The sequence below is a fragment of the Triturus cristatus genome, chromosome 11, assembly GCF_964204655.1.
Source record: "Triturus cristatus chromosome 11, aTriCri1.1, whole genome shotgun sequence".
Lineage (NCBI taxonomy): Eukaryota > Metazoa > Chordata > Amphibia > Caudata > Salamandridae > Triturus > Triturus cristatus.
Window position 1 is genome coordinate 1,105,164,244 of NC_140594.1, and position 23,338 is coordinate 1,105,187,581.

The 23,338-nt window shown below is 52.2% G+C and overlaps 1 protein-coding gene across 7 annotated transcripts in view; it reads right to left on the reverse strand.

Moving 5' to 3' along the window:
- FAM131A (family with sequence similarity 131 member A) overlaps nucleotides 1-23,338 on the reverse strand; it is a 571,148-nt gene that overhangs the window by 177,909 nt on the left and 369,901 nt on the right. The window contains exon 1 of one of the 7 annotated variants that reach the window (XM_085635536.1): nucleotides 15,727-17,640. The exons of the other annotated variants lie outside the window; for them this stretch is intronic. The gene's annotated coding sequence lies outside the window, so the exon portion shown is untranslated. Of the gene's footprint in view, nucleotides 1-15,726; nucleotides 17,641-23,338 lie in introns of those variants that run through there. 7 annotated transcript variants of the gene reach the window in all.

Genomic DNA, 23,338 nt, shown 5'->3' on the forward strand with positions numbered 1-23,338 from the left:
TCAGCATTAAGGAAACATTCACTGCTGCAGACCAGGCTGTGCTTGTGAGTGAAGCTTGCACTGTTGCAGTCAGTGCTCCGGCCGTGCTGGGGATAGCGGAGATCCGTACTCCTTCTGCTCACCCAGTAACCTCTGTGTTGTGAAGGAAGCTTGCACTACTGCCGCTGCGACGGTTCCCACTCTTTGTGCATGTGTGAGAGTGCAGGAGCATCTTTCACCTGTTCTATGATACATTGTAAATGGGTTTGGTTTTCAAATATTGGCAGTTTTGAAATGAAAATGTACAAATGTCCTTTAGAGAATGGTCGTAAAATGTTCTATGCCGGAAGGCATTAAGAAAGAGCGAACCGGGGGGTGAATAGCTGGTTTTGCGCAGGATGCCCAAGTGCAGGAGGAAACCCCGGCAGGGTTTGATTGGGATTAGAACTCGACCCGGGCACGCTAAGAAAAGTGGCCCACATTTGCATATTGCCTTTCCTCAAAACACTACTTCAGCAAAGTTTTATAAACACCTGAAAACAAGTGAGGCCACTTCTGCTCAGGCCCCCTGCCCCCGCTCAGGTGCACACATTAATGGGCCGGCCAGCGAGAGAAAGGGAGTGACACCTCTGCCCGTTGACAAAAGGGAGGTAATGGACGCCCATCTGCTTCCAGCAAGGCCACTCTGGGCCCACTGGGCCGCTGGCGACACCTGAACACACCAGACGCAGCCCAAATCGGTTCCCCAGGCTGCCAAAAAAGCAGCCCACAGCTGGAACTTCGATACCAGCCCCTCGGCCATTGCCAGAGTGCCCGCTTTACCAATCTGACCCCGGTGCCGACAGATGTCACAGTAAGACAGGTGCATACGACTCAAAGAAACAACTGCAGCGCCAGGGCTTTAAATGGGAAGTAAAAACTGGGTGGGCGGGGGTGCCTTTCAAAGGGGCGTGGCCAATGTAATCGAGGGATGCCCTAAAACATGTAAACTGAAAATCTGTGCTTAGCATAGTGTGCCGTCCGACTGAGATCTTGCTGCTTTTGTCATTGCATCCAGATATATAATACAACAAGTAACATTACACCTACAAGAAGTCAGGACTATTGGCTTTGTCAATGGTTGTTAGTTGCATACGATAAATAAGCAATAACAATGGCTTCGTTGTGTATAATATTGAAAATCCTTCAGTTCTGAATTGAGACTGTGAAAGAGATATACCCAGTCTCTTTGAAGTTCCCTCAAAGGCACTGAAAGGTGGCACAGCTGCAGAGTTCAGATTTTATTTTTTTTTACCCTGAGGGTGAGGGCAAGTATGGGGAGCCCGATAGGGTAGAACTGCCGGTGATGAGCACTGGCAGGACCCGGCCCACTTAAAGCTCCATGCAGCGCACTGCACGGCAAAAGGGGGCTGGCGTAGAGCCTCTGAGAACTGTGCAGTCCGACCCACGGCAGACACCCAGCCAAGCAGACACCCCGACTAACCTGGCATACCGACCGTGTCCATGACTCAGCCCAGTGGACTCTCTCACACAAACCCTGCTACCGGACAAAAAGCCCAGACACCCCCCTCACCAAGTGCGTCTCTTGACTCCAACCTTCTGACGACAGACACAACGGTCTCTGCTACGAACTCCCGCCCCTACCCCATCTTGACTCTCTCAAAGTCTTACTGCAATATTTATTTCGCTTTATGTGAATTAAGTGGTTCACAGCGCTCACACAAGGTACTGAAATCCCCACAGCCCACGGGCCTACAGCACTTAACACGGTGCCTGGGGGGCGGGGGCGTTACTGTGCAAACGACAGCAAGCTTCACACCGCGGCGGCAACGCCGGCGCCTCCCACACACGGAGCGGCGGGGCCAGCCCCTCCACACACCGCACTCCACCACACACCGGGCTACAGCATGCTTCACTCAACGAGCAGCGGGACCAGACCCGTCACATACCGCACTGCACCACACACCCGGCTGGCCCAACCAGCCCCCCCCACACACTGCACAACGGGCCGCACCATGCTTCACACACTGAGCAGCGGGGCCAGCCCCTCCACACACCGCACTCCACCACACACCGGGCTACAGCATGCTTCACTCAACGAGCAGCGGCACCAGACCCGCCACATACCGCACTCCACCACACACCGGCTGCACCAACCAGCCCCACCACACACTGCACAACGGGCCGCACCATGCTTCACACACTGAGCAGCGGGGCCAGCCCCTCCACACACCGCACTCCACCACACACCGGGCTACCGCATGCTTCACTCAACGAGCAGCGGGACCAGACCCGACACATACCGCACTCCATAAAACACCCGGCTGCACCAACCAACCCCTCCGCACCATGCTTCACACACCGAGCAGCTGGGCCAGCCCCTCCACACACCGCACTCCACCACACACCGGGCTACAGCATGCTTCACTCAATGAGCAGCGGGACCAGACCCGACACATACCGCACTCCACCACACATCCGGCTGCACCAACCAGCCCCTCCGCCCCATGCTTCACACACCGAGCAGCGGGGCCAGCCACTCCACACACCGCACTCCACCACACACCGGGCTACAGCATGCTTCACACACCGAGCAGCGGGTCCAGCCCCTCCACACACCGCACTCCACCACACACCGGGCTACAGCATGCTTCACTCAACGAGCAGCGGGACCAGACCCTTCACATGCCGCACTCCACCACACACCCGGCTGGCCCAACCAGCCCCTCCACACACTGCACAACGGGCCGCACCATGCTTCACACACTGAGCAGCGGGGCCATCCCCTCCACACACCGCACTCCACCACACACCGGGCTACCGCATGCTTCACTCAACGAGCAGCGGCACCGGACCCGCCACATACCGCACTCCACCACACACCGGCTGCACCAACCAGCCCCTCCACACACTGCACAACGGGCCGCACCATGCTTCACACACTGAGCAGCGGGGCCAGCTCCTCCACACACCGCACTCCACCACACACTGGGCTACCGCATGCTTCACTCAACGAGCAGCGGGACCAGACCCGTCACATACCGCACTCCACCACACACCCGGCTGCACCAACCAGCCCCTCCGCCCCATGCTTCACACACCGAGCAGCGGGGCCAGCCCCTCCACACACCGCACTCCACCACACACCGGGCTACAGCATGCTTCACACACGAGCAGCGGGTCCAGCCCCTCCACACACCGCACTCCACCACACACCGGGCTACAGCATGCTTCACTCAACGAGCAGCGGGACCAGACCCTTCACATGCCGCACTCCACCACACACCCGGCTGGCCCAACCAGCCCCTCCACACACTGCACAACGGGCCGCACCATGCTTCACACACCAAGCAGCGGGGCCAGCCCCTCCACACACCGCACTCCACCACACACCGGGCTACCGCATGCTTCACTCAACGAGCAGCGGCACCAGACCTGCCACATACCGCACTCCACCACACACCGGCTGCACCAACCAGCCCCTCCACACACTGCACAACGGGCCGCACCATGCTTCACACACTGAGCAGCGGGGCCAGCTCCTCCACACACCGCACTCCACCACACACCGGGCTGCAGCATGCTTCACTCAACGAGCAGCGGGACCAGACCCTTCACATGCCGCACTCCACCACACACCCGGCTGGCCCAACCAGCCCCTCCACACACTGCACAACGGGCCGCACCATGCTTCACACACCAAGCAGCGGGGCCAGCCCCTTCTCACACCGCACACCGGGCTACATCATGCTTCACTCAATGAGCAGCGGGGCCAGCCCCTTCTCACACTGCTCTCCACCACACACCCTGCTGCGCCTTACTTCACACATGGTGCTGCACAGGGTACAAGCCCTAAAAAACAGAAGTGGGGGGGACTAACCAGGTTAGGCAGTATGTAAGTAAAATTCTGATGTGTGCCATCACAGCGCATGATGTCACGACGCGTGACATTGCAGGTGACATCACAGGAAGTGACCTTACTGGAAGTGACATCAGAAAAAGTGACATCAGATGTTAAGACCTCACACATATGTTTATCAGTTACATCATGAGTACATGTAAGCGCATTATGAGATTTAACAAATGAGATTTGGCGTCGGGGTTGTGGCAAAAGGGTGGTGCAATCCAGACGCAAAATCTGGGCCTCAACTAATACATTTATGTTTGTAAACCCTGCCACAAAGAAATTGCCAACAAGGAGAAGCTTGGTTGTAGGTCTGTCCTGCTTCATTGGTTGCAAAGTCTACATTTTAAAATATTTGATTGGGATAAGGCGTCTGCTGTGAAGGTGCCAGTAAATCTCAGGGAATAGTAATAACAGTGAGATAACTGGAGTTTAATCATTTGCCGGAGAGATCTGTGTTTTGTGAAGTCCCAGATTTGAATCGAAGTAGTATAAGGTTAATGTGTCTCCCGCAAAGCACATCACGTAACACGCAGATGACAGATTTTTATTTTATGTAGATAGTAAAGAGGGTTACTGCTTTTAACTGCTTTTATGTTATCTGCCGTTCATAAATTGTAATCCTTGTAATATAGCACCGTGAGCTATGAAGGGCACGTGATTCCTACACCTTGTAACCCTCACTGTCTCTTCATCTTGCACATTGCTTTACACATGTATATGATTTATTGTCAATGTATAATGTGTGTGTTCCATAAAGCGCTCTGACACCCTGCATTGGGTTGTGTAGCGCTATAAAAGAAATGGAATAGTGCTGTTGAAATTGTCATTTGTGTAAATACTGGGACAGACCAACTCATCTGACATGCTTTCAGTGCATGCATCTCTTATACACGGGGACTGAACAAAGGCGGACATGCGCCTCTCTCAGCTACCTGTGAAGAGAGAAGCTGTGAGCGTTTGCTTCCCCTCTGTGGCATTTACATTTAAGTGTGAGGTTCCAATCCCTCCAATCAGGATATTCAAATAAAAGGAGTCCTGACGCCCCTTAACTTCGGCCCAGCTGGAGGTGATAAAAAGCTCCCTTCCTTCTGCACATTGCTGCTGGGAATTGAAAGCAGACAAGGTGCAGGCGCTGCTGAATGTGTCCCGGTGTCTTAAACCGGGACACGTTCAGCATATTTCTGTGGGGCCCCACTTCTTGGCAGGAGGTACGGTGTCCACCCTATGAAAAGAGTGGGTGGACGCCGTGTACCTGCTTGTATCCCTGACTTGTGCCCTGGTCCTGCACCACCCTCCACACACGAGGCAGCAAGACTCCCACCACCTGAATAAGAATGCTTCTAACTACTGCAACAGCTTCTAAGCACTAGCCTGCACCACATTCCACTCACTGTGCAACCGGACCTAACAAGAGAGTGCTGCATCACCCATCACACTGTGAGCAGCAGAGTTGACAAACACACACGGGCTACACCACACACACAGAAGCACAACACTGTGTGCAGCAGAGTTGACACACACACACGGGCTACACCACACACACAGAAGCACAACACAGAGCAGCAGAATTAACACACACACACGCGAGCTACACCACACACACAGAAGCACAACACTGTGTGCAGCCGAGTTGACACACACACACGGGCTACACCAGACACACAGAAGCACACCACTGTGTGCAGCAGTTTTGACACACACACATGGGCTACACCGCACACACAAGCACAACACTGTGAGCAGCAGAGTTGACACACACACATGGGCTACACCACACACATAAGCACAATACTGTGAGCAGCCGAGTTGACACACACAAACAGGCTACACCACATACACAGAAGCACTACACTTCACACACACGCTGGGCACTAACACCCCACACACCATGAATAAGTGTGCTCTAAACTGCAGCAACACAATGGGATGCACCACCCTTTCCTCAGTGGCGTAACACAGGCCCCCGCAGCTCCTGCAGTGCAGGGGGGGCCCAAGCTCCAGGGGGCCCCCTCCGCCAGGGCCGGACTGAGAACACACACCAGCCCTGGCAACTAAGTTGGACCGGACGGCGGTGGGGGGGAGGGCTTTGGGCCGCTGCCGATATTGCAGCACCACTGCAAAGCCATCCGCCAGTACCGAAAATGGCCCCCACCGGCCCAAACCAGCTCCCACCATTCCGGCGGGAAAACGCCCGGTGCACACTACGGCCAGACCGGCCCTGCCCTCAGCACAATACTCTGGCCAGAGAGCTCCTGTTTGAACCCGGAGTTGGGCCCTCAATGAACCTTGCAGGGGGGCCCCTCAAGTTTCGTTACGCCAGTGCCTTTCACCACCGAGGAGCAGAATCTAAAAAACACAAGTCTGCACCGCCCTTCACACACCACACAGCAGCCGCTCTGTACATAGGATTACACCACCTCCGCACACTGGGCAGCAGGTCCTACTTGGACCAACTGCATGGCCTTTCACCACTGAGCACTAACACCTCATACTTTGCTGCATTGCGTTTTACACACCGAGCAGCAGCCACCACACACCAGCTGCACCTCCTTTCACACTACGACTAGCAGCCACAAAAGCCTACACCACTTCACATCTGAGCAGCAGGGCCTTCACACAACAGGAAACGTCACCCTTCACACACTGACTGCATCACCCTCCACACTGGGCTGCAGGTGCCTCAAAACATTTGGCTAAATCAAATTTCAAACACACCCCGCGCAGCAACACCCTCACACAATGGGAAGGAGTATGTTTGAAACACCAGGTAGTGGTACCTTTAACAAAGCTCGGTAGGGCACCTTCCATACAGCCTGCCGTTGGCAACTTCCAGTCCACCCACCTACCCACCAAGGCAGGGCGAGAATCCAAACACTGGGTTGCAACACCATCCATAGACCTGCCTGCAACACCATCCATAGACCTGCCTGCAACACCATCCACAGACATGGCTGCAACACCATCCACAGACCTGCCTGCAACACCATCCACACGCCTGGCTGCAACACCATCCACAGGCCTGGCTGCAACACCATCCACAGGCCTGGCTGCAACACCATCCACAGGCCTGGCTGCAACACCATCCAAAGAACTGGCAGCAACACCATCCACAGACCTGGCAGCAACACCATCCACAGACCTGGCTGCAACACCATCCACAGACCTGGCTGCAACACCATCCACAGACCTGGCTGCAACACCATCCACAGCCCTGGCTGCAACACCATCCACAGACCTGGCTGCAACACCATCCACAGACCTGGCTGCAACACCATCCACAGACCTGGCTGCAACACCATCCACAGACCTGGCTGCAACACCATCCACAGACCTGACTGCAACACCATCCACAGACCTGACTGCAACACCATCCACAGACCTGCCTGCAACACCATCCAAGGACCTGGCTGCACCACCATCCACGGACCTGGCTGCAACACCATCCGCAGACCTGGCTGCAACACCATCCGCGGTCCTGGCTGCAACACCATCCGCGGTCCTGGCTGCAACACCATCCGCTGTCCTGGCTGCAACACCATCCACAGACCTGGCTGCAACGCCATCCACAGACCTGGCTGCAACGCCATCCACAGACCTGGCTGCATCGCCATCCACAGACCTGGCTGCATCGCCATCCACAGACCTGGCTGCATCGCCATCCACAGACCTGGCTGCAACACCATCCACTGGCTGCATCATCATCCACAGACCTGGCTGCAACACCATCCACAGACCTGCCTGCAACAGCATCCACAGACCTGCCTGCAACACCATCCACAGACCTGGCTGCAACACCATCCACAGACCTGGCTGCACCACCATCCACAGACCTGGCTGCAACACCATCCACAGACCTGGCTGCAACACCATCCACAGACCTGGCTGCATCACCATCCACAAACCTGGCTGCAACAACATCCACAGTCCTGGTTGCAACACCATCCACAGACATGCCTACAACACCATCCACAGACCTGGCTGCAACGCCATCCACAGACCTGGCTGCAACGCCATCCACAGACCTGGCTGCAACGCTATCCACAGACCTGGCTGTAAAGCCATCCACAGACCTGCAAACCTGGCTGCCACGCTATCCACAGACCTGGCTGCAACACTATCCACAGACCTGGCTGTAACACCATCCACAGACCTGCAACACCATCCACAGACCTGGCTGCAACACCATCCACAGACCTGGCTGCAACACCATCCACAGACCTGGCTGCAACACCATCCACAGACCTGGCTGCAACACCATCCACAGACCTGGCTGCAACGCCATCCACAAACCTGGCTGCAACACCATCCACAGACCTGGCTGCCACACCATCCATAGACCTGGCTGCCACACCATCCATAGACCTGGCTGCCACACCATCCATAGACCTGGCTGCCACACCATCCACAGTCCTGGCTGCAACACCATCCACAGACCTGGCTGCAACACCATCCACAGACCTGGCTGCAACCTCATCCACAGACCTGGCTGCAACGCCATCCACAGACCTGCAAACCTGGCTGCAACGCTATCCACAGACCTGGCTGCAACACTATCCACAGACCTGGCTGCAACACCATCCACAGACCTGCAACACCATCCACAGACCTGGCTGCAACACCATCCACAGACCTGGCTGCAACACCATCCACAGACCTGGCTGCAACACCATCCACAGACCTGGCTGCAACGCCATCCACAGACCTGGCTGCAACGCCATCCACAGACCTGGCTGCAATACCATCCACAGACCTGGCTGCCACACCATCCACAGACCTGCCCGCAACGCTATCCACAGACCTGGCTGCCACACCATCCATAGACCTGGCTGCCACACCATCCATAGACCTGGCTGCCACACCATCCATAGACCTGGCTGCCACACCATCCATAGACCTGGCTGCCACACCATCCACAGACCTGCCTGCAATGCTATCCACAGACCTGGCTGCAACGCCATCTACAGTCCTGGCTGCAATGCCATCTACAGTCCTGGCTGCAACGCCATCCACAGACCTGGCTGCAACACCATCCACAGACCTGGCTGCAACACCATCCACTGACCTGCCTGCAACACCATCTACAGTCCTGGCTGCAACGCCATCTACAGTCCTGGCTGCAACGCCATCCACAGACCTGGCTGCAATACTATCCACAGACCTGGCTGCAACGCCATCCACAGACCTGCCTGCAACGCCATCCACAGACCTGCCTGCAACGCCATCCACAGACCTGGCTGCAACGCCATCCACAGACCTGGCTGCAACGCCATCCACAGACCTGGCTGCAACGCCATCCACAGTCCTGGCTGCAACACCATCCATATACTTGGCTGCAACACCATCCACATACCTGGCTGCAACACCATCCACATACCTGGCTGCAACACCATCCACAGTCCTGGCTGCAACACCATCCACAGTCCTGGCTGCAACACCATCCACAGTCCTGGCTGCAACACCATCCACAGTCCTGGCTGCAACACCATCCACAGACCTGCCTGCAACGCCATCCACAGACCTGGCTGCAACACCATCCACAGACCTGGCTGCAACGCCATCCACAGACCTGGCTGCAACGCCATCCACAGACCTGGCTGCAACACCATCCACAGACCTGGCTGCAACACCATCCACAGACCTGGCTGCAACACCATCCACAGACCTGGCTGCAACACCATCCACAGACCTGGCTGCAACGCCATCCACAGACCTGGCTGCAACGCCATCCACAGACCTGGCTGCAACGCCATCCACAGACCTGGCTGCAACACCATCCACAGTCCTGGCTGCAACACCATCCACATACTTGGCTGCAACACCATCCACATACCTGGCTGCAACACCATCCACATACCTGGCTGCAACACCATCCACAGTCCTGGCTGCAACACCATCCACAGTCCTGGCTGCAACACCATCCACAGTCCTGGCTGCAACACCATCCACAGTCCTGGCTGCAACACCATCCACAGTCCTGGCTGCAACACCATCCACAGACCTGCCTGCAACGCCATCCACAGACCTGCCTGCAACGCCATCCACAGACCTGCCTGCAACGCCATCCACAGACCTGCCTGCAACGCCATCCACAGACCTGGCTGCAACACCATCCACAGACCTGCCTGCAACGCCATCCACAGACCTGGCTGCAACACCATCCACAGTCCTGGCTACAACGCCAATCACAGACTTGGTTGCAATGTCATCCACAGACCTGGCTGCAACACCATCCACAGACCTGCAACACCATCCACAGACCTGGCTGCAACACCATCCACAGACCTGGCTGCAACACCATCCACAGACCTGGCTGCAACACCATCCACAGACCTGGCTGCAACACCATCCACAGACCTGGCTGCAACACCATCCACAGACCTGGCTGCAACGCCATCCACAGACCTGGCTGCAACGCCATCCACAGACCTGGCTGCAATACCATCCACAGACCTGGCTGCCACACCATCCACAGACCTGCCTGCAACGCTATCCACAGACCTGGCTGCCACACCATCCATAGACCTGGCTGCCACACCATCCATAGACCTGGCTGCCACACCATCCATAGACCTGGCTGCCACACCATCCACAGACCTGCCTGCAACGCTATCCACAGACCTGGCTGCAACACCATCTACAGTCCTGGCTGCAACGCCATCTACAATCCTGGCTGCAACGCCATCCACAGACCTGGCTGCAACACCATCCACAGACCTGCCTGCAACACCATCCACAGACCTGCCTGCAACACCATCCACAGACCTGCCTGCAACGCTATCCACAGACCTGGCTGCAACACCATCTACAGTCCTGGCTGCAAGGCCATCTACAGTCCTGGCTGCAACGCCATCCACAGACCTGGCTGCAATACTATCCACAGACCTGGCTGCAACGCCATCCCCAGACCTGCCTGCAACGCCATCCACAGACCTGCCTGCAACGCCATCCACAGACCTGCCTGCAACGCCATCCACAGACCTGGCTGCAACACCATCCACAGTCCTGGCTGCAACACCATCCACATACTTGGCTGCAACACCATCCACATACCTGGCTGCAACACCATCCACATACCTGGCTGCAACACCATCCACAGTCCTGGCTGCAACACCATCCACAGTCCTGGCTGCAACACCATCCACAGTCCTGGCTGCAACACCATCCACAGACCTGCCTGCAACGCCATCCACAGACCTGCCTGCAACGCCATCCACAGACCTGCCTGCAACGCCATCCACAGACCTGGCTGCAACACCATCCACAGACCTGCCTGCAACGCCATCAACAGACCTGCCTGCAACGCCATCCACAGACCTGGCTGCAACACCATCCACAGTCCTGGCTACAACGCCAATCACAGACTTGGTTGCAATGTCATCCACAGACCTGGCTGCAACACCATCCACAGACCTGCCTGCAACGCCATCCACAGACCTGCCTGCAACGCCATCCACAGACCTGGCTGCAACACCATCCACAGACTTGGCTGCAACACCATCCACATACCTGGCTGGAACACCATCCACATACCTGGCTGGAACACCATCCACAGACCTGGCTGCAACACCACCGCTCAATGTGGGAGAGCACGTTGGAAACAGCAGGCGGTAACAATGGTGCGGCAAAGCTATAACGGGCATTGGCACAAGTAAGGTAAATGCCCCCCAGTGAGCTGGCTGGGTAGTAACATACAGCTATAATTCGGTACACTTGGTCTATAAGGTCCCCGGTCCCCGGTGCTACAGCACATGCTGCACAATTGATAGATATGTCCGGGCTGAGACAACTTCCACAGCACCTCATCAGGGGTAGTAAGCGCTATATAAATGCAACTACCATCACAGTCTGGTGCAAATCACCCCAGGAAGTAGCAGGTTCCAAACAGAGGGCACACTTTCCTCTCACCAGAAAACAACAACTCTCACGCCAGACTAGGGCCATCTCAAAGTTTTCTGGGGCCAAGGGTGAGGCATGTTTTGAGACCACTTCTTCAAGTCAACTTTGATTTTATTATCCAGTTTCTGTTAACTCAAGTCCTCCTACTGCCAAACAACAATGAATTATTCATTGTATTGCATTGTAATTACATCTATATAGCGCTTACTACCCTAGACGAGGTGTTCATGACACTTTCAGAAATGGGGGCACTCAAAAAAAGTGAAAATATCCGGCTGTCTGACATCCAGCAGCGGTGAGCATCAAAAGAGGGCATAAACAACCATTGGGAAAGCAATTCATCTTTGCACTTGAATCTAGATTTTTTTTATCTTGCAACCTTAACATTTTGTGTGGAATTCAGAGTCTCGCCAGCCTGTTCCTCACACTGTAGGAAAGACATGCTCTGATTTCACATTACATCGGGTGGCATGGAGAGAACAATGATGACGTAAGGAGGCAGACGTAATGTAGAGAAAGAGGTGAGGCTGATTCAGAGACAGAGAGAGTGTGAGGGAGAGAGAGAGTAAGGGGTGAGGTTCGGAGAGGTAGAGACCCGAAGGTATCAGAGCGCTGTACAAGAGCACCAGTTGTGTTGTTGTTGGACACATTCACTTTCTTAGGCAGGGGGGGGTTAAGTGATGTGCCCAGAATCACAGGATGTTGAGCGTCCCTGCCGAGACTCAAACCCGGTTCCCCAGCTTCTAGGTCGACCGCTCTAGCCATTAGGCAGGGCTTTAACTGGGATGAAAAGACTTGAGAGACCCCCCACGCCAAGGGGCGTGGCCGATGTAACTAAGGGCGTGGCTTAAAAGCACCTAAGCTAAAAATCTAGGCTTAGTTTAGTATGCCACCCGACTAGTATTTGGCTACTTCTGTCATTACAGCCAGATATATAATACAGCAGTAACATTATACTTACATCAAGCCGGTACTATTGGTTTTGTCAATGGTTCTTAGTTGCGTAACATGAATAAGCAACAACTATGCCTTCTTTGTATTTAATTTTGAAAATGCGTCCGTTCTGAAACGATGAGGCTGTGAATGAACTCTAACGAGTCTCTTTGAAGTTACATCACAGGCAGTGAAGGGTGGCACTGCTCTGCAGAGTTAAGATTTAAGTTTTTGATCCTGAGTGTGAGGGCAAAAATGGAGAGCCGGATAGGGACCTGTCTCAGCACCTGCTTTTTAGAACTACCGGTGCTGAGCACAGGCAGGACCCGGCTCACTTAAAGCCCTGCCCTTCGGCCACATCCTCTCCTCTACAGTTGCGTCAACAAACCGTGCTGCAGCGCTCCAGGCAGCCTTGCTTAGATCCATCCATTCACCTGCTTCCGCACCTGACTACACAACGTTCCACACACCCGCTGCAGCCCCTTTCATCCAACTTTTGCCCACTATGGGCAGCAGCACTTTCGCACATGTGGTGACAGCACTTTCCACACAGGCAGCAACAGTGTCCACAGCATGGGCTGCAGCACGCACCAGACTGTAGCGCCCCCACACACACACACACACACACACACACACGCTGAGCGCCTTCCACACACCGGTGGCAGCACCCGCCACACACCGGACAAAGAAAGGAATCACCCACCAACCGCAGTACCCTCCATGCACCGGACTGCAGCATGATGCACGCGCCAGCCTGCAGCACATTCCACATACACCACACACCCCGGCTCAGCATTTTCCACACCCCAGGCTGCAGGACCCCACGCTAGACTGCAGCACACACCACAGTACAGCCCAGTTCCCACAATTGACTGCAAAACCCGTCATACACCGGCTAGAACACCCTCCACAGACCAGGCAGCAGCACCCGCCACAGACCAGGCAGCAGCACCCGCCACAGACCAGTCTACAACAAAAACCACACACACGAGGCTGCAGGACTCCCCACAGACCAGCCTGCAGCACCCTCCACAGACCAGCCTGCAGCACTCTACACACGTCAGGATATAACAAAATCGACACACACGAAGCTGCAGCACCCTCCACAGACCAGGCTATAACAAAAACCACACACATGAAGCTGCAGCACCCTCCACAGATCAGGCTATAACAAAATCGACACACATGAAGCTGCATCACCCTCCACGGACCAGGCTATAACAAAATCGACACACACGAAGTTGCAGCACCCTCCACAGACCAGGCTATAACAAAAAAAAACACACACACGACTGCAGCACCCTCCACAGACCAACCTGCAACACTCTCCACACAGCAAGAGGAGGCAAAGTCCACACACACGCGGCTGCAGCACCCTCCATAGACCACCCTGCAGGACCCTTCACAGACCAGGCTATAACAAAAACCACACACACGCGGCTGCAGAACCCTCCACGGACCATCCTGCAGCACTTTCCACACACCAGGCTATAACAAAACAAACACACACACAAGGCTGCAGCACCCTCCACAGACCACCATGCAGGACCTCAACACACCAGGCTACAAAATCCACACTCACGAGGCGTAGCACCCTCAACGGACCAGGGTGAAGAGCAGTTCACACATACTAGTCTGCAGCACACTCCACAGACCAGCTTGTAGCACCCTCAACTGACCAGGGTGAAGAGCAGTTCACACATACTGGGCTGCAGCACACTCCACAGACCGGCCTGTAGCACACACCAGGGTGAAGAGCAGTTTACACATACTAGGCTGCAGCACACTCCACAGACCAGCCTGTAGCACCCTCCACACACCAGGGTGAAGAGCAGTTTACACATACTGGGCTGCAGCACACTCCACAGACCGGCCTGTAGCACACACCAGGGTGAAGAGCAGTTCACACATACTAGTCTGCAGCACACTCCACAGACCAGCTTGTAGCACCCTCAACTGACCAGGGTGAAGAGCAGTTCACACATACTGGGCTGCAGCACACTCCACAGACCAGCCTGTAGCACACACCAGGGTGAAGAGCAGTTTACACATACTAGGCTGCAGCACACTCCACAGACCAGCCTGTAGCACCCTCCACACACCAGGGTGAAGAGCAGTTTACACATACTAGGCTGCAGCACACTCCACAGACCAGCCTGTAGCACCCTCCACACACCAGGGTGAAGAGCAGTTCACACATACTAGGCTGCAGCAGTTTCTAAATTTCTGGCGCGAGCACCTCACACACATTGGCCGCAGCATACACAGACCAGACTGCAGCACCCACCAAATAAAGGGGTGCAGCACACTCCACACACACACTGGGCTGTAGCACCTCACACACCAAACAACATTCTTTGCCACACACCAGCGGCAGCGCCTTTCACACACCAGGCTGCAGCCCCATCAGACGCCGGGACACACCACATGCCACACACCGGGCTGCAGCTTCAGTCCTACCACATTCCACCCCGGGCAGCCCCCTACACACCTGGGCTGCTGCTCCTTCCCAACGCCGGCCGCTGCAGCCACCCACACAGGGCTGCTGCACCCACCCAACACCGGGCAGCTGCACCCACCCAACACCGGGCAGCTGCACCCACCCAACACCGGGCAGCTGCACCCACCTAACACCGGGCAGCTGCACCCACCTAACACCGGGCAGCTGCACCCACCTAACAACTGGCTGCGGCACCCACCTAACACCGGGCTGCTGCACCCACCCAACACCTGGCTGCTGCACCCACCTAACACCGGAAGTGAAGTCCTGACAGACCTGTTCGAAGACCCTTTCAGCACCTGGACAGCTCCAATGGTGCACGTGCTGGAACACTGCCCCGGCCACCCCATACCATGTCCGCCCTCTGGTGCTCCCAGCTCACCTTCTGCGCCCCACAATCAACACACTACCAGCAAGGCACCCTCCGCTCCGCTCACCGACCCACGCCAGCTCCCCCGCAACCTCTGCTCGCCCAAACCCTACTGACAGATGCGGAAGGCTGCGGTCTCACCTCAGAAAACCAGACGGGGCGCCTCGGGCAGCTCTGGCGCCTCCAGCTGCACAGCGCTCAGTGACAGGATCCGGCTCTGTCAGATTGCTATATGCATCTCCTTGGTTACAGCAGCTGTGTCCATCAGGGCGCTATATGTGCAGCTCCTTGGTTACGGAAACTGTCTCCATCAAGGTGCTATATGCAGCTCCTTGGTTACGGAAGCTGTCTCCATAAAGACGCTATATGCAGCTCCTTGGTTACGGCAGCTGTATCCATCAAGGTGCTATATGCATCTCCTTAGTTACAGCAGCTGTGTCCATCAGGGCGCTATATGGATCTCCTTGGGCACAGCAGCTGTGTCCATCAGGGCGCTATATGGATCTCCTTGGGCACAGCAGCTGTGTCCATCAGGGCGCTATATGGATCTCCTTGGGTACATCAGTTGTGTCCATGAGGGCGCTATACGCATCTCCTTGGGTACAGCAGCTGTCTGCATCAAGGTGCTATAGGCATTGTGTTCCTAGTTACAGCAGCGGTTTCCATCGGGGAGTTATATGCAGCTCCTTGGTACCGGCAGATGTGCCCATCAAGGCGCTATATGCTGCCACTTAGTTACATCAGATGTCTCTATGGTAACCCATCGGTTTTAAAAGATGTCTCTCCGAGATCGCCGACTGAGGCCCCTGTCTTTGGTTGCACCCTGGGATGTTGACTACCCCAGACTAACCTTTGCAGCTTCTCGAGAGTAGGGCTTGTCTCTCACAGGGCCTTGTCTCTAGTCCTGAGGAACATGCTCTCTCCCTCAGGATGGCGCGCGCAGCTCCCTAAAAAGAGGATGTGTCTCTCCAGGGTGTTTCTTGTAGCGCCTCGTGGACGGGATCTGTGCGCCCCAGGTTGGTCCACAGAACCCTCTGTGCTTGAATGCAGTCTGCAGCCCAGGGTGACGCTCTCCGGAGTGGTGAGTGAGTGCCGCTGGCATTCATTCAGTGCACCCCCAACTACAAGTTCTGCTTCCCGCCGGATGGCATCTGTTGCTCAGTTTCCCTCGTCACCCCCACGCACAGGTTCGGTACCTCACTGGCTGCGTCCCTTCAGGGCAACCCCCAGTCACAGGTTATTTTTTCCATAGAATGTCATTTGCAGTTCATGTTCTGTCTGCACAACCCTCAGGTGCGGGGTTTGGTCTGTGACAGAATGGGGTCTCCTGTAGGGCGCCCGTGGGCTACAGTTTCCGTCTCTCGCGGGATTCCTGTTCGGTCAGTACCTCCACCCTGGGTGAAGGTTCTCTTAGTCCAGGGTGTTGCCGGCGGCCCCGGTTCGGTCCGTGCCTTGCTCGGGGACAGGCCTCGTATTCACAGGCTGGCTGTGTGTGTGCACCCGCAGTCCTTGAAAGATTAATGAAGCTCCCCTGAGGACAGGCGCCCGCTCTCCAAGGGCGGGGTGGACAGGCGCCCGCTCTCCAAGGGCGGAATGGACAGGCGCCCGCTCTCCAAGGGCGGTGCGGACAGGCTCCCGCCCTCCAAGGGTGGGTAGACAGGCGCCCGCTTTCCAAGGGCAGGGTGGACAGGCTCCTTCTCTCCAGGGGTGGGGTGGCCAGGCTTGCTCTCCCAATGTGTTATGGCCAGGCTACCACTCTTCCACGCTGGAATGGACAAACTCCCGCTCTCCAAGGGTGGTACGGACAGGCTCCTGCTCTCCAAGGGTGGTACGGGCAGGCTCCCGCTCACCAAGGGTGGTACAGGCAGACTCCCGCTATTCAAGGGTGGTACGGGCGGGCTCCCGCTCTTCAAGGATGGTACGGGCAGGCTCCCGCTCTCCAAGGATTTTATGGACAGGCTGCAGCTCTCCCATGCAACGCCCTGCACAGTCCCGCAGCCGAGCCCCGAGCTCACTTCCTAAAGCCACGTAGCCTGCACAGAGGAGATGCTCGGATTCCCAGTCTCCAACAAAGGTGTATTTCCATGGCAACCAGTCACCATAGCCCGTGCTCTCCCGGGATACAGCCGGGCTCGGACGTCACCGTCAGCGGCGGCGGCGGGACTGGGCATGCGTAAACAGGCCTTTAAATGAGAGAACTACAAGTGAATACAGAGCACCCGAGCCGGGGAGGAGGAGGAAGATGCTGCCGCGTGGAGCGCAGCTGTACTGGTCCAGGGACCGGGGGAGCCTGGCGAGGTTCACGTCAGCCATCTTCTCTCTGCGGGTGGGCACCGTGGGTAGTGCCCTCAAAGTGTGCGGGCTCCATGGGCAGTGCCCCAAGAAGAGTGTGTGGACTCTATGAGCTACTGCCCTCCAACAGAGCAGGCTGCATGGACATGACCCCTCTCGTAGGGAGGGCGTCATGGAAATGTGTCCACCAGTAGGGTGGGGCACGTGTCCAATAGCTGCTGCAAAATCTGCAGATTTTAACCCAAAAAATAAAGTTTCTACCTCAAACGGATCAAAAGTTATTCAAAATGCAACCGACACGTGTTGCTGCGCAGTGAAGGCCCTTAGACAAAGGTTGACGGGTCACCTTTCTGTTGCTTATTGCTGGATTTAATTGTCAGACTGGTACTAATGCAGAGGGTTCTTTACCCAGACAGTGTAAACCTGTAAAAATAACAACATTATGAGGCAATACTGTCACAAAATGTGCTGAACTGTACATTGTTTGCCTTTTCTTGCCGCATAATTTAGTCGACAGTACCGCATAATTTGGTCCTCTCCTGCCACATAATTCCAAAGGCCTCAATTATTTGGTGCTGCCAGTACAACCAAGGTGCACCTCACTGCCATTACCTGCGTAGGCACTGCCAGTAATGCCCCTTCAGCACTCATTAAGCCACCAATGTAAATCTAATGCATCCGGAAACACAATTGCCCCGTGGCATTAAAGAGAGACCAAGAAAAGCTGCTGGTGGGTGACTAGTGACACCTGCCCCCCCTTTGTGTAAGGAGTGCCCCATTTTTGTAGCTCTCTCAGTAGACAAATATGCTGTGGGGGGGGGTTCTGAAGCACTGGGTGTCTGCAGGACAACAGGAAATTGCAAAATAGCAGTTTGTTGCCAGATACGTGTAATTTTCATGAAAATTATGCAAAACTGCATGCATTTTGTGAAATGGAGTAGGCAGGGAGCTGGCCTGAAAATTTAATGTATGGGCTTTACTCATATAAAAAAGCCACATGGAGAGACTGCTTCAAGCAGAGCGTGTCTCAGCAGCAGTTTTACAGTTTCAGTGAGACATTTTCTACATCAATCAGTTTCTCCTAGAAGAAAAGGCCACACAATTTGTGTGAATCAGTCCTTTGACTCAGCAATGTGCTTATTTTTAGTGGATACACTATCTCAAAATAAAAAAATAGGTATGGACCCGATGTCTAAAACGATTAGTTTCTAAGATAAGTCACACATTGTGCACCGACATTTTGCGATCAGTTTTTAATTTTGTGATACGATCTGATGTACTTATAGTTCACTTTGCAAAATGTCCAGTTGCAGGATGTTTCAGAAGGACCTACTTAAAGGATATAAGTTGTAATGCCCTGTGACTAGTTACAAACATACGTACGGTGGCCTGCTAGGATCAGCAGACCTCCAGCCTTGTGTTTGCATTCCCAAATGGGATTTTTTATTTAAAACAACACATGTTCTGCTTTAAAGATAATTACATTTGGGAACATATTGGGGGGTGGGGAACATAGGAACACCGCCTGCTCCCCCAATCCTGAGCTCCCTGACATAATTCCCAAAGGGGAAGCTGTCCCACTCCCAACGCCTCCTTTGAGGCGTCAGTAACTTCCAGATGATTTGTGACCGCAACTGCAGCAACAAACCATTGATACATGCCATAGCGATTCACAAATAGGGGGGTTCATGCCACTTCCTAATTGTAATTCTGAAAGGGTTAGTAAACCAATATTTTGAGCCAGAATTATTTTCTGATGTGTAAGTTGGTGTAGTATATAGTGAAAGCCATTAAGTGGTAGCAAATTCTGTAATTGTGCAAAATGCATGGTTTACATCTACAAAATGGCTTTGCACATCTAGCCCCTAGTGCTGCGAGTGTTATCACCTTGTATTGCACTGCCTCAGTGTAATCTATATATCTTTTTGCAGTTTTATATAGTGCAAACTCAACCCGAAGAGCGCTTTATGCAAGCACCAGTTGCATTACAGTCGGACACATTCATTTTTAGGCACGGGGAGATTAAGAGCAGAATCACAGGCTGTTCAGCGTCCCTGCCAAGATTCAAACCTGGTTCCCCAGCTTCAAAGTCGCCGCTCTAGCCGTTAAGCCGCATCCTATGCACTGTTACACAAAAGATAGCAGTTTATATATGTTGAAACTGATGTGAGGTTATTCATTCCACAGACACAGTATTAACTTTTGAAGAAAACGTGATTTGAATGGAAAACTTAAATGCAGCATACTCCCTTGCCTCTGAATTTTACACATACACAAAGTTTATTTGCTCTGTCACAATAAGACCAACGAATTTGCATTCAGTGGTAGCAAGACAAATGGTATGGAAGATTTTATCACTTGCAGAACTGAATGCATAATATATCTAATTATTTGACTCTAAAATACAATATACGAAGAGAGCGCCAAACACAACACATGGGGCAGACGGAATACTTGAGAATCAATAAGAGAATAGAATGAGGCGGTTTTGTTGACCTGCATTTTGCAAGTCACTCTCACCTAAATAAATAAAAAAAATTGCCGAGCATCACAATACTGCAGTGAGCTTCCTAAAATACATACTGTAAAGCTTTAGACAATTCATATGGATCTTGTACCTTTTACCTGCTGATTTGGTTTAAATCATAATACAAAAATGAACAAGAAAAATAAAGTGATCAAATCTCTGACCAAATAAAAAGACGTGTCTTAAAAATTTTGATACCATTGAAATATTTAACCCTCTGTTTCAACGAAATAATTATTTCTTCTCTGTCAAGGAGGTTTTGCATTTAGTGTATATTTTGAAAATATTTGATAAAGTTCTTTATTAACATGTTTATCTTTCTAATTTCTGATTTATCTAGAAATGGCAGGTAGCCTAATTGTAGAATTTTAGTGTCTGATAAATATACAAATATTATAGCGTCCACACCTACCCGCATTCCCACTACTAACAGCTCACGATAATCATATATATATATTAGACCGAGACAACTGTGAACCTGCAAACCCATCAACCAGTCCCTCTTCAATAAAAAAAATTGCCTGAAATTCAGAAAATTGCACAGCTAAAGGGTCTCAGTATCTGAAGCTCTTTGAACTTAAGAAATATTGTAAAAAGTAAATGTGGCCCACACTCAATGCGAGTATACAACATTAAACATTACTGTCTCTTAAAGGGGTGACAATTGAGTAACAAATAGGTAAGATGACTACCAACTAGTTCACATCTTGTGTTTATGGCTATTACCTTTCCTTCCATATGCACCTTTTGTGTGTAAATAGCAGATATTCAAGGATACAAACAAGGTAGGGAGTGCAGCCATTCATAAAATATTGAATCCTATATTGTTTGATCTTTTGAAAGAAATGAGTTTCATCTGCTGAAGATATACTAGTCAGGCACTTAAGTAAAGTTGTGTAAGGCAGCTGGCAAAAGTGGCAACCAGGAGTGATGGGCAGATATGAGGTCTACATAATGTTGGCACAACTCAAACACATGATAAGTGCTATGGTCAGTGCATAGGTGAAATTCATATGAGGTGCAACTGAAATGCTTAGTGAAATATCCTCATTCTAAAAATAAGATGTCCATGTTTTCAGAAGATTCCATTTAGTAACACACTTGTTGATGCAATGGTATATCTGGTCCAGGAGATTCTCTTAAAAAGGTCTATTGTTGTTTTGGAATCAGAAGAGACAGTCTAACAATTTGTCAAAATCTGGTGAACACATAGGACGATCTTCACCTCACGCCTCTCTCGCTAAACCACAATGCAGTGCACGCCCTAGAGGTTCTACAAACAGTTCTCCTTGTGGTACACTACTCCAGGGTCAATAATACTACATTGGTTCCAGTGGGTTTAGGATGTACTTTGCATCACAACTGACAGCCAGAAATGTAAACCTCAGAATTCAGAAATGCGAACATATCTCAACTTAACTAAATTCCATGTTGAATGTATCATTGTTCGGAACCTAAGCGTATAACTCAACTTATCTATTAAACCACCCAAAATTATCGCACATCATTCATGAATCAACCCATAAAACCACATCATGTAAGATGTTCCATTTCATCACACTAGAGAAGATCTTTTTCAAACACATCCATAAATTGGTTACCATAAGCGGGAACAAACCTGGTGCCCATGTTTGTGCCTCCTTTAGGAACAAGAATATTAAAACATAAAATACTTTTCCTCATAAAACTAATGAAACTAACAGCTTGATTTAGAGTTTGGTGGATAGGTTGATCCATCACATCATGATTGATGTCATGTCCACCTTATTACAAGTGCATTATATTCTATGGCACTTGTAATAGGGTGGACAGGAGATCCGTCACATTTGTGATGGAGTATGCATCTGTCAAACTCTAAACCAGGCCCGACGTCACCTAGGAATCTTTCACATTAAATCTGCAGAAAAATCCTGCCACATTAATACGTGATGTGTGTCTGGTGCGTGCAAATTAATGTTTGAAATCTAGAACGACCAAAGCACAATCATGAGAACATGGCATTTGCTTAAGCTTGTTTTGACTGCGAGCTACATGCTTGAAGTGAGCTAGACGATCATTGCAAGCAGCGTGAAATACTTTAGATCTACAACGTGGTGCTTCAATAATAACACAAGAAGCGGAATTCACTGCTTGCGTCTGGTCCTTACTTTAATTCAAATGTAAGCCCCCTTTTAATAAACGTGTATACCAGTATATAGTGACGTGCCGTTGTTACTGTTATTCTTACATACATTTACATACATTTCAGGGTCCGCTGAGAGAAGGCCCTGAACTCTCTGAAGATTTTCTTCTGATTATCACAGATCATTTTTTAAATTTTAGGCCGTCAATTAGAGTTTGATAACAGGAAGAATGGCTCTGAGGAATTTGGTTGAGCAAAAATTAAACACTTTGATTTGTTTTGACCATTGCAAGCACAAGTCACTCATTGCCTGTCAGAAATACAATAATATAATATTGAACATTGAAATCTTATAAGAATAAGGTATCCATCAGGATATACAATACTTTAGACTGATTATGGAGTTCATTAGATCACATCACTACTTGTACTTTATGTAAGTGGTGCTGTTGTAATCTGCAAAGTGAGACATAGTTGGGGCAAAGTATAAACAGATGGAATAAAAACATCCCTGGCTGACTTAATATTCGAAGAAGGGGACAGCCAAGAAAGTTACATTTTTGTAAAGATAATTTGCCACAGTAACTCAGACCAACAAGCACTGGCACAGCCAATAGGTCTCGCCTTTGGGACCTTATAAGTGCTTAGCCATGCAACACTTGATGTTGTTGCACCAAGGATATTGTGCTGCATAACTAAATACTTATAAGGTCCCAAAAGCGAGACCTATTGGCTATGTCAGTGCTTGTTTAAATGTTTTTTTATTTTTTTTTAAACAGCCCTTGTCCATTTAAGGCACATGCTGCTTTAAA